The sequence below is a fragment of the Mustela nivalis genome, assembly GCF_964662115.1.
Source record: "Mustela nivalis genome assembly, chromosome: 10".
Classification (NCBI taxonomy): Eukaryota; Metazoa; Chordata; class Mammalia; order Carnivora; family Mustelidae; genus Mustela; species Mustela nivalis.
The window spans coordinates 54,132,250-54,144,726 of NC_139029.1; the positions used below are offsets into that span (position 1 = coordinate 54,132,250).

A 12,477-nucleotide genomic window follows, 5' to 3' on the forward strand; every position below is an offset into this window, starting at 1 on the left:
ACTATCTTTCAAGTATTACACATACTTTGAGATACTTTTTGATTCTCTTGCATCATAAGCAGATACAGTATCTACCTTGGGTGAATGCTCATACAACTGTATCTGTTATGTCCCTTTACACATGCTACCCCACTTGTCTTATCTACCTCAATAGATCACAAAAATTTTTTTAAAAAGATTTTATTTATTTATTTGAAAGAGAGAGAGAGAGCACAAAGGGAGAAGCAGACTCCCCCCTGGGCAGGGAGCCTGAAACAGGGCTCAATCCCAGGATCCTGAGATCTCGACCTGAGCCAAAGGTAGCTCAACTGACTGAGTTACCCAGGAACCCCAGATCACAAAATTTTTAAGAAAAAAAGACTTTTTATTCAGAAGTCTTTTTATTTAATTCTAGTACAATCCTAGGCTTTGTAGCAATTCTCTCAGAGCTTTGCTACTTCCAGATTTTTGTCTCTTCACCTCCTTCTCACAACAGATGTTCTATTTTACTGAGGAAGTCAGGAGAAGGAGCCATCAGGTATAAACTCTCAGCCTACAGACTGATGAATATTTTCCTATGCCTGATCTTCAAGGAAACAATGAACCACCTTTGTTCTTGGGCAAAGCATCCACCATTACTTAAGTACCCCACCTGTACTTAATGCTTAGACCTATTTTAGAGAGCTGCCCAGCATAGCCAAACAGTTAGGAACATAGGCTTTGTTTAATGAGTTAGCACATGAAAAGTACTTACTAGGTAAAGTACTCAGCACATGGTACACGCTCAATAAATATTAGCTTCTATTATGAATTCTCTTGCAAGACCTTCTATGACTTGCTTCTTTAATGATCTTCTTTCATATCTTTCCTCAATCTTCCAAATCTTCTCCACCCTAAAAAATATCCTTCTGAACCCCACATTCTCCTTAATTTATGATCTTCACTGGCTTCTTTCCTTTCATTGTAAATCAAACTTCTGAAAAGAACAGTTCATGTTTGCTGGCTTTATAATCTCATTTTCCATCCCCTCCGTGACCCCCTGCAGACAATTTAGGTTCCAGACCCGACACTCCATTGACTTTGCTCTGACAAAGATCACCAGCAACCTCTTTGGTGTCCATTCTACTTCACGTCTCTGCAATTTAACACTCGTCCTTCTGAATAAAACCTCTCCTCACCTCTTCAGCTTCAATAACTGCTCTCTCAGCTCTCCTACTTCTCTAACGTCCCCTTCTCTCTCTCCTTGGCTGTTTCTTCTGCCCACTCCCTGAATGTTAATATTCCTAACTATTCTCTCCTTAACCTCACCTCTTTCCACAGAGTCTGAGAGCAAACATGTATCTTCAGCTCTGACCCTTTGCCCAACATTTAGACTCACAAAGTGAATCACTTCCTAGCTGTCTCTGCCTAGACACACTACATGCACATCCAAATCAACCAGATGTCTTCCCTACCTTAGTTAATGGCCCAGCTTTCCAAACAGTCACCCAAGTTACATATCTCAAAGCCACCCTTGATTCATTACCCACACATCCAATAAGTTATCCAGATCAGATTCTACCTCTCTTATACATGAGCTAGCCTCTTCTCCCCATCCTGCCCACCTCTCCACAAGTCCAGAGCCTCATCATCTTTCCAACTTGGACTACTGAAGACCTTCCCTACCAAATCTACAATCTCTTGTTTCTTACAGATAATCCAGTCTGCATACAGTTCCCAAAGTGTACTCATTATAAAATACATATCTATATAAAATACAGATCTGTTTTCCTCACTTACTGAATATAACTCCGCAATATCTTCTCATTGCCTACAAAGAAAGTCCATATCTAGTAAAATCTTGCTGAGTACTCCTAGATCTAGCTACTTTTGATTATTTCTTATTCCCAGACTCAACCAAGACATTTCTTTGTATATTATTGTGTATAATTCACAGTCTAGCTCATGTCTTTTCCTTATAACATAATCACTGAGATAGACCAGTTGCCCCTAAGGTGGTGTCACCAAGCTCTTTTCTGGTATTCTTTGGTATTCTGGATATTTGGTATTCTGGATTCTCTGGTATTCTTCTTCTTTTATAACCTATTTCAAAGTAATGGCTATCCGGAGACCCAAATAGAAACCGAGAAATCATCTTAGACTTCTTTTTTATAAATGTAATCAACAGATACTGAAAATATCATCTGACAAGCCATATAAATAATACATTATCATAGTAATAACAAACACTTATATTTACAATGTAATGAGCACTGTTTGAAATGGGATGGATGGATAGATAGACTATTTAAGTGTATAATACTTAGAACTAAAATAGTAAAATAAAAGTACGTACCTCAAAAGATTTTGGTGAGGATTAAAGTCTTAAGGGTACTCTTGTATATATCGAGTTGGAACAATTTATCCTCACTGTAGTTGAGATACATACTATGATTCCATTTTAGACACTGAGGAAACTGGGTTAGATAGGATTAGTAATTTACCTAAGATCACACAGCTAATAAACACTGGACCTGGGCTTTGCATCCTATCAGTGTAGTACCAAAGTCCATGCACTTAACAGTTACTCTCTTCTGCCTTTGGTTCAAACAGCAGTCAGAGTAACATCCTTCAGGTTTTCTACATATCAGGTGCTGCTCTAAACATATTACATATATTATTTCTATCAATCCTCACAACACCTTCTATGAGGAAAGTGCTATTTTTCTTCTTGATTTCCTATGCAAATAAACTTGGCTTAAAGCAAGTAAAAAAAAAAAAAAATTCAAACTGTAAACCCAGAAAAATCTGGAAGTGAATACTCACTTCAAAGAAAGTATGCATTTACTCTTCTAAAAGCCTTGTTTCAACACTCCTTGGCATTTTAGATTTCTCAGATCATTAACAACATGTAATATTCCAATAAAAAAGTGAGGATCTCTTTACTCATTCAACCTTCTGTCCACTCAGCAAATCTTTACTGAATACCTATGTTATGCAAGACACTAAATACTTCAAAAAGACATTTCTTCTTTCAAGAAAAGAAAAATCTAGAAAACAGAAAAGGACGTTAAAGCCAACAAATACAATGAAATGTGACAGGTAGGATTGCAGAGAGGTTAAGAGAATAGATTCAAAACTAGACAGACTTCGTTTGAAGTATAATTTTGCCACTTACTTCCTATGTGACTTTAGGAAATTCATTTAAACTATTTGTGCTTTATTCTTTTTCATAGTACCTCCATCATATGATCACTGTCAATTTTTAATGTACATAGAGAAATCTGATCCATGCTTCAAACAAAGTAACACTTAGGGCAGCAAGAGTGGATAGAAGTAGTTGTCAGTGGTATTGCCACATAAGGGTACACTGTCGGAAAGCTTGAAAAAGAGAGACTGATTTTTTTATATTGGAGAAAAGGGAGTTCAGATAAGTTTTTAAAGAAAAACATAACCCTAGATGAGTTTTTAGAAGATTAGTAAGTATTCTCCAGGTAGACAAAAAGGAAAATATATATGGGCAAAGTTAAAAGCAAGGAAGAGTAACTTCTAAAGTTGATACACCTGGTTGAAGAGGTGGTTATGTCCGTGTGTCTTCAGCATGTTGCTTGGGAGACCTACGGCCTTGGGAGATAGGAACATAGCAAGGGTGGAGAAGTGATGTCCTTATTATGATTATAGATCTTTAAAAGCTATCATTTGAAACCATGTTTATTACTAGATGGAGAATAATAACACCTTGTCCTGTGTTTGTATAGCACCAATTCTGTACAATTTTAAGATAATATCTCAGTAATCTTCACAACCTTGGAGGTCTGTCCAATTATAATTATCACCATTTTTCATATGGGAAAGCAAAAGTACAAGGAGAGGAAGGTAGAAATCCAGGGTTTCAGCTCACCAAAGTGTCCAAAATAACAAGATCTTACTAATTTCACACCCTCCCGCCATTTCTATCCTTGTTATGGAAACATAGAGCAAAAGTGTGTAGTTTGAAAAGGCTAGGATGGGGTTAAAAAACAATCAGAAATAGTGATGAGCCATGTAGAAAATGTTGGGGGTGGGCAGCTGGGTGGCTCAGTGGGTTAAAGCTTCTGCCTTCGGCTCAGGCCATGATCCCAGGGTCCTGGGATCGAGCCCCACATTGGGCTCTCTTATCCGCAGGGAGCCTGCTTCCTCTTCTCTCTCTGTCTGTCTTTCTGCCTACTTGTGATCTTTGTCAAATAAATAAATAAAATCTTTTAAAAAAAAAAATAAATAAAAATAAATAAAAAGAAAATGTTGGAAGAACTGGGAGACAGGTTTGTGATGACAAGCAGGCTGTGTTGGAGATAAGCTGGATTGACTGACAGAAGGAAACTTTGTTGTTTTAGATTCCTGTGCATGTAACTTACATGCAGTAAACGACACAAATCATACATATATACATTGGGGAATTTATGCAAATGAATACTATCTTTGTTTGCTACAGATGCCATCACAAAATACACAGAACAGACTGAATAGCTTAAGCAACAGAAATTTCTCACAGTTCTGGAGGCTGGAAGTACAACATTAAAGTGCTGGCAGGGTTGGATTCCTTTGAGGCGTCTCGCCTGGCCTCTGCCTTACTGCCCCTTCACATGGTCTTTGTTTTATGTACTTAGTGTCTCCTCCTGTTCATACAAGGACAACCATCATATTGGATTAGTACCCCTTCCTAATGGTCTCTTTTAACTTAACCCTTTAAAGACTTTATCTATATCTACAGTTACATTCTGAGGAACTGGGGGTTTGGACTTCAATATGAAATTGGGTGGAGGACATAACTCAGTCATAGCAAACACATATATAAGATAAAAAAACACCCAAGATATAGAACATTTCTATCACTTCAGAATGATTCTCAGCTCTCTTCCTAGTAATCCTCTAGTGTTCATATTAATTAATCCCTTTTCATATTAATCACCACTGGTGTTTTTTCCTGTTTTTGAACTTTGGTATTTATATTCTTTTTGACTGCTGTTTCCCACCCACCCCTGAGCCAGCAACATAATGTCTGTGAGATTCATCCATGTTATAGCATGTAATGTTATTTATTTTATTTTATTGTGTAAATAAATTACAATTTTATGATATTTGAGTAGATTCCAGTTTTTGGCTGTTGTGAATAAAGCTGCTGGAAGGATTCTTGTATGTCTTTTGGTGGACTTAATCATTCCTTTCTGTTAGGTATATATGCAAAAATGGAATTGCTAGGCTATAGATTTACTGGTGTATTTAATGTTCATAGATGCTGTGGAATAATTTTCCAAAGTAGGTATGACAATATACACTCACACTAGCAATGCAAGTTTCAGTTATCCCACAATGTCATCAACACTTGGCATAATCAGTCTTTTAAATTTTAACCATTCTGGTGGGGATGTATAAGTATCTTTTTTTTTTTTTTTTTTTTAAGATTCTATTTATTTATTTGACAGACAGAGATCACAAGCAGGCAGAGAGGGGTGGGGTAGGCTCCCTGCTGAGCAGAGAGCCCAATGGGGGCCTGATCCCACGGCCCCAAGATCACAACCTGAGGGGAAGGCAAAGGCTTTAACCCACTGAGCCACCCAGGTGCCCCATGTATAATTATCTCACTGGAGTTTTAATTTGTATTTCCCTAAAGACTAATGCTATTGACTTCTGGTCCTTTGACATTCTTTTCTGCGAAATGTCTGTCCAAGTCTTTTTTCCATTTTTAAATTGGTTGATTTATATATTTTAAACACAGATCCTTCTTCAGAATTTATATAGCAGAAATCATCTCTTGGACTGCAGTTTATCTTTTCTCTTCTTTTAATGGCATCTTTTCATAAACAGACGTTTTTAGTGTTAAGTCCAATAAATCAGTCTTTCCCTTTATGGTTTTGTTGATGCTCACTTAAGAAATCTTTTCTTACCCAATGTCTTGAAGAAATTCTCCTGCTTTCATCTAGAAGTTTGATTGTTTTACTTTCATATAGAAGAGTATGTTTCATCTCAAATAATTTTTTCCATATGTATATTCAATTGAGCCAGCATCATTTCTTTTCCACTATATTGAAGTAACCAGTATGTAGCAAATTAGGTGGCCATGTTTGTGCAGGTGTTCTGGGATCTCTATTCTATTCCATTTGTCTATTTACTCAACCTATGGTAACATCAGCTTTACACAAAGCCTTGAAATACAGTAAGTCTCCCAGGTTTGTCCTTCTTCAAAATTGTTTTGACTTTTCGAAGTCCCTTGAATTTCAAGTAAATTTTAGAATCATTTTGTCTAAATTTCTACAAAAGAAATTGCTGGGTTTTAATTAGGATTACAATGAATTTATTTGATCAAGAAATGACATATTCATATATTAAACTTTCAAAGAAATGAACATAGGATTTCTTCTATTGATTTGGATCTTCTTCAGATTCTTTCAGTCATATTTTGTAAATTTTTAGGAAACAGGTCTCACATGTCTTTTGTTAGAGTTCTTTCTAAATATTTGGATTTGGGGTGTTATTATAAATGATAATTTAAAATTTTTTATTTTCTAGTTTGGTACTGATTACATATGTATATATATATATAATTTAAAAATTAATTTACTATAATTTATTTATAGATTCTTTTCCTTTTTTTACAGGAGCAAGCATGTCATATGTATAATGACAATTTTACTTCTTCCCTTCCAAACTGTATAGCTTTTATTTTTTCTTGCCTTATTGTAATGGCTAATTCCAGTGCAATGCTGAACTGAAAAGTCACCCCTATTATTTGATATTTGTTTTGAAAATGTTAGCCAAAGCAATTAAATAAGAGAATAAAAATGAGGCAAGAAGGAAATAAACTTATAATTATTTGTAATTGATATAATTATAAACCCTAAAAATATGAACAACTCAAATAAAAATTATGTCAAGACAAAAGAATTCATTAAAGTAATCACAAATTTAATATAAAAGTCAGGTCAATTATTTACTTTAGGATAACGATTCTCTCTCAGAAACAGAATGGAATGAAGTGTCTCATTCACAATTAGTATGAAAAGTTGAAATTTGGGGTGGTTCCGTTGGTTAAGCATCCAACTCTTGATCTCAGCTCAGGTTTTAATCACAGGGTTGTGAGTTCAAGCGCTGTGTTGGGCTCCATGCTGGGTGTGGAGCCTGCTTTAAAAGAAAAAAAAAGTTGAAATTAGAATGAATAAGAAAGCACAGAAATTTTAAATTCCTCAGAGGTACATTAAAAAAAGTTAAATAGGGGGGGGCACCTGGGTGGCTCAGTGGGTTAAGCCGCTGCCTTCGGCTCAGGTCATGATCTCAGGGTTCTGGGATCGAGTCCCGCATCGGGCTCTCTGCTCAGCAGGGAGCCTGCTTCCCTCTCTCTCTCTCTCTCTGCCTGCCTCTCCATCTACTTGTGATTTCTCTCTGTCAAATAAATGAATAAAATCTTAAAAAAAAAAAAAAGTTAAATAGAGGGGCACTTGGGTTGTTCAGTGGATTAAGCCTCTGCCTTCAGCTGATTTCAGGGTCCTTAGATTAAGAGCCGCATTGGGCTCTCTGCTCAGCCAGGAGCCTGGTTCCCTCTCTCTCTCTGCCTGCTGCTCTGTCTACTTGTGATCTCTCTCTGTCAAATAAATAAATAAAATCTTTGGGAAAAAAAGTTAAAAAGATGTAAAACCATCCTTAATTTGGGTATAAGACTCAATATTTTAAAAGACGTCAGTTATCTTTGAATCAATAAGAAATATGAGCAAGACTTTTGGGGTTTTCTTGAAATTTGATCTAAACAATAATAAAATTCATATAAGAAAAATACACATAAGAAAAAATACTAGGGGCACCTGGGTGGCTCAGTGGGTTAAAGCCTCTACCTTCGGCTCAGGTCATGATCAGGTCCAGGGATGGAGCCCCACATTAGGGCTCTCGGCTCGGCGGGGAGCCTACTTCCTCCTCTCTTTTTGCCTACATGTGACCTCTCTCTCTCTCTCTCTTTCTCTGTCAAATAAATAAAAAGTATCTTAAAAAAAAAAAAAAGAAAAATTCTAAAAGAGAAGAATCATGAGGGAAATAATAGATAATGTATTTAAAATTGTGTTTTCCTGATCTTGGATGAGACAAACAGATCAATGAAACAAATGAGAAAATCCATAAATCATCCTAATTATCAGAATTTAATAAATGATAAAAGTTGCACTTTAGTAAATGAGGCAATATGAATTATTGAATAATCAATGCTGGTAAGATTGGCCAAATGCTTAAAGAACATAAAGCTAAATTTTCCTCTTTATCTTCTATACTAAAATGTGAAAAACAAACACATAAAATATTTAGAAGAAAACATGGAATATTAGTTCATAAATAATTTTGGCATGAGAAAGGCCTTTCTGAGTATTTTCAAAGATATCAAGCTATACAGGAAAAGTTTAGACCCCAAATTATATCTTAATATTTTAAATTTTTATCAATTTTAAAACTCTATACAGCAAAAAAGGGCAAAAGGAAAGACAAAAACAGATTGAAAAAAATTTTTGCCATACGTATGACAAACTTTTTTTTTTTAAGATTTTATTTATTTGAGAGAGAGATGCAGAGAGAGCATGAGTGGGAGAAGTGTTAGAGGGAGAAGAATAAGTAGACTCCCCACCAAGCAGGGACCCCTGCTCCAAGCTTTCTCCTAGGTCCCCGAGATCCTGACCTGAGCTGAAGTCAGACACTTAAACAACTGAGCCACCCGGGTGCCCCAAACTATCTTTAATATACAAAAATTCTCACAAATAAGTAAATAAAAGATAAATAACTCAATGGGAAAAATGGGCTTAGGGGTTCATGGAAAAAATATTTTAGATGATTAACATAAGAAAAGATATTCAGCCATATTAATATTTTAAAGTATACAAATTAAAATAAGGATAGTCATTTTTTTCAGTAAAATTAAAAATTAAAAGATTAGGTAGGTCCAAGGCTATAGGGAAATAGGTATTTCTATATATTGTTGATAGTACAAATTATTACAAACCTTTTTTTAAAACATTTTATTTATTTATTTATTTGACACAGCGAGAGAGAGATCACAATTAGGCAGAGAAGCAGGCAAAGAGAGAGGGAGAAGCAGGCTCCCCGCTGAGCGGATGCGGGGCTCGATCCCAAGACCTTGGGATCATGACCTGAGCTGAAGGCAGAGGCTTCAACCCACCGAGCCAACCAGGCACCCCAATCATTACAAGCCTTTTATAAAAAATTTATCAATATCTTTCCAAATTACCTATGAGCATACCCTTTGATGTCCATCTTGAAATTTATCTTTCTCATATACCTGCAGAAGTTGTCAGATATATGTATAGGAATTCCAGTTTTGTTATGGTATTGCTTTTAATAGTGTTATTATGTCTCCCCAATAGTGAATTGTGACTCCCCAAACTGATCTGTTGAAGCCCTGAATCCCAGAGTATGACTGTATTCAGAAATAGGGCTTTCAATGAGGTGGTTAAATTGAGATGCAGCTGTTTTAATCTTATCTGACAGATGTCCAGATAAGAAGAGATTGGAACACAAAGGAAAGACCACAGGAAGATAGAGTGAGAGAACAGCCACCCACAACCCAAGGAGAGAAATCCCTGAAGAAATTAACACTGTGAACACCTTGATTTTGTGTTTCTGGCCCCAGTATTGTGGGAAAATGAATTTCTGTTGTTTAAGCCAATCAGTCTATGGTATTATGTTATGGCAACCCTAGGAAACTAATACAAATAGAAAAAGTGAAATATTTTAAATGGCTGCAAAAAGAAGAAAATGTTACCAGTGATTATCCCCAGAAACTAGGACAATAGAACAGAGAGGATAGAAGGCAGGGAAATTTTGTTTTACTTTGTACCTTCCTATTTTGTTAATTTTTAAAATATCAAACCTATATTATTATTGTAATAAAATAGTTAATTTTTTAAAGCAATGGGAAATTTGTGCCAACTTTGTATGTGTGTGTCTGTCAGTTTTTGAAGTCCCAAAATATCATCAAGACATTTCTGAGAGCATAAAATTTTCTCTTGTGTTACTTATTTTTGATTTACTATTTTTTCATGATCTAGCTTCAAAAATAAGTAAAATTCAATTTGACTCTTGTCTGGTTCAGTTGAAAATAATTCAGCAGTATCGTTTTCTATTATTTTTCTTTCATAAATGTTTGGATTTATTTAATCTTTTCCCAAAACTTGAGAAACCACAATTTTGTGCATACAAGAATTGCTTTGGGGTATTTAGAAAAATCCCTCAGCTTAAAGTTGACTTCTTTATTTTTCAAGAAGACATCAACCAACCTACTGTAACATGAAACAAGTAATAACCATGCAGTTATAATAGGCCTCTCTTTTAATTACAATCTAGGCAAGAAGGGTTAGGGATAAGTATATAGTAGACAGCACTATTATTGGGCAATATTCCACTTTAAACACAAGTCCACAGCCCTACTTCATATCTCCTTAGAAACATGATTCTCAGATAATGAAGGAAATAGAAAAACATGGTATACTCACTAATTATTATTTGGCCTTTAGTATAGCTCTAATGCCAACATTTCTGTTATGGAAGTCTAAGGAAACGTCTCATTTTGGTTAAAAAAAAAACATGGTAGTAAATGCATTAGTTAAGCAATGGAGAATGTGAAGTTTAATTAACACACCTGGAATTGTTCAGATGTTCTTCAAGCAGAGAGATAACAGAGTAGGAGTGGATAAAATGTTCTAACTGAATGGTAGGAATGTCCCTGGGGCTTACCTCCTTAAGCCTTCTCACAGTTGGCTTGCATGGGTCCACAGGCTTCAAGGACATTATAATCCAACGGAATGAGTATTTTTTATTTTTTATTTTTTCTGATGTGCCTCCTATGGGTCTGGAGCTTCTATTAGGTCCTGTGAAGGGCATATAAGAAGTAGATTAAAATCTGAAACAGCGAGGTGCTGTGGAGAACATTAGAAATCAGGCACCAGCAGTTGCTTTTGCCCCCACTGAGCAGAGAGGAGGGAGGCCACCCCTACTGCAGCACCTCATCTCAGGAATAGTCATTGCAAAGTGAAAGGACAACGGAGGAAATACCACATGACTTGTTGGAAATTTCACAAACTTCTATCTTAAAGGCTCATGTTTAGGCTACATTAATTACTTAATGTGTAACTTACTCATTTGGTCATTCATTGTGTTCAACAAATATTTACTTGGTGCCCATTACAGGCCAGGCATTATGCCAGATGCTTGGAATATGATCTATCACATGGTTTTCCTGACTTTCAGGAGCACACAGATAAATGGCATTGGCAAAAAGTAAAGTAGTGACTAGGTTTTTCAAATCTTGAAATACAGCTGGGGAAGTTCTAGAGTCGTGTGCAAATAGGGATTTTTTTAAAACCACAATGGGTTTTGGTTTATTATTGAGAATCTGTGAGCTTCTCTGTGTTCAGAAAAATGTTTAGCACAAGGTTAAGAGAAAGGAGACGAGAATGAGAACATTCTGGATTTGAGTCAATTCAACAGCTTCTTAGGCAGGTAATGATTAAAGTTGTAGAGTGTCTCTCCAGATTCTTTACCTGAGGAGAGCAAACTGACGATGACAAAAGTGCCTAGCTTGCAGAGCCATTATGAGGATTAAATTAGCTGTAAATGTGAAGTTTAACAGTGCCTGGCTTATGTACTATGTTACATTTATATTTGTGTATTTCAGATTTAAAGAAAATTACTGGCTTTATTTATTTATTTATTTTTAAAGATTTTACTTATTTATTTGACGAAGAGAGAGAGCACAAGCAGGGGGAGTGGTGGGCAGAGAGAGAAGCAGACTCCTCGCTGAGCAAGGAGCCCATGCCTGCTGGACCCCAGGAATCCTGACCTGAGCCAAAGGCAGACGCTTTACCATCTGAGCCACCTAGGCACCCCATTACTGGCTTTACACATTCAAAAAGAAAGTTGTAAAATAATGGATTAAAATTAATAAGGTATTTCATTTAAAGAAATATTACTGGCTTTAACATTCAAAAAGAAAACTGTAAAATGAATGAATTAAAATTAATAAATGTTTAGGCATTGGCACAATCTAGAATTACATCATTAAACTAATTGCAATGCAATTTCATTCTTATACTCAAGAGGGGATAGAGATGCATTTTAACGTTTGGCATAATCTGGGGAAAAGCTTCCTAATAGTTAAGTTTCCAAGTATCATAAAGATTATAAAATATCCCTGAGCACAGGAAAAAAGACCATTATCAGGCACTATGCCAAGTGCTTTGCCTACACTGCTGATCCACAATGTCTTAACTTGAATGTGAAATCCAAAAAGTTCTGAAAACCAAATGATCATGAGGTTATTTATAATTTGTGTTTATCCCACTTAATGTGAATGTATTTATATATTTTACTGAAGACAGGGCATCATATATAATAGAATCGAGTATGTATAGGAACAATTCACTTCGTCCTGAAAAATATCTAACTTTGGACTTAGACATATGACTTGCTTTGAGAACATGACTGGAGGTGATGGGG

The 12,477-nt window shown here is 35.8% G+C and overlaps 1 long non-coding RNA gene across 1 annotated transcript; it reads right to left on the minus strand.

Annotated features, from left to right (window-relative positions):
- Positions 1 to 6,879: 6,879 nt before the first annotated feature.
- On the minus strand, positions 6,880 to 11,017 carry LOC309842354. The gene is made up of 2 exons (XR_014299619.1): positions 10,717 to 11,017; positions 6,880 to 7,116 (listed from the first exon to the last, which is right to left on the minus strand). It is a non-coding gene; the product is annotated as an uncharacterized lncRNA (long non-coding RNA).
- Positions 11,018 to 12,477: the final 1,460 nt, after the last annotated feature.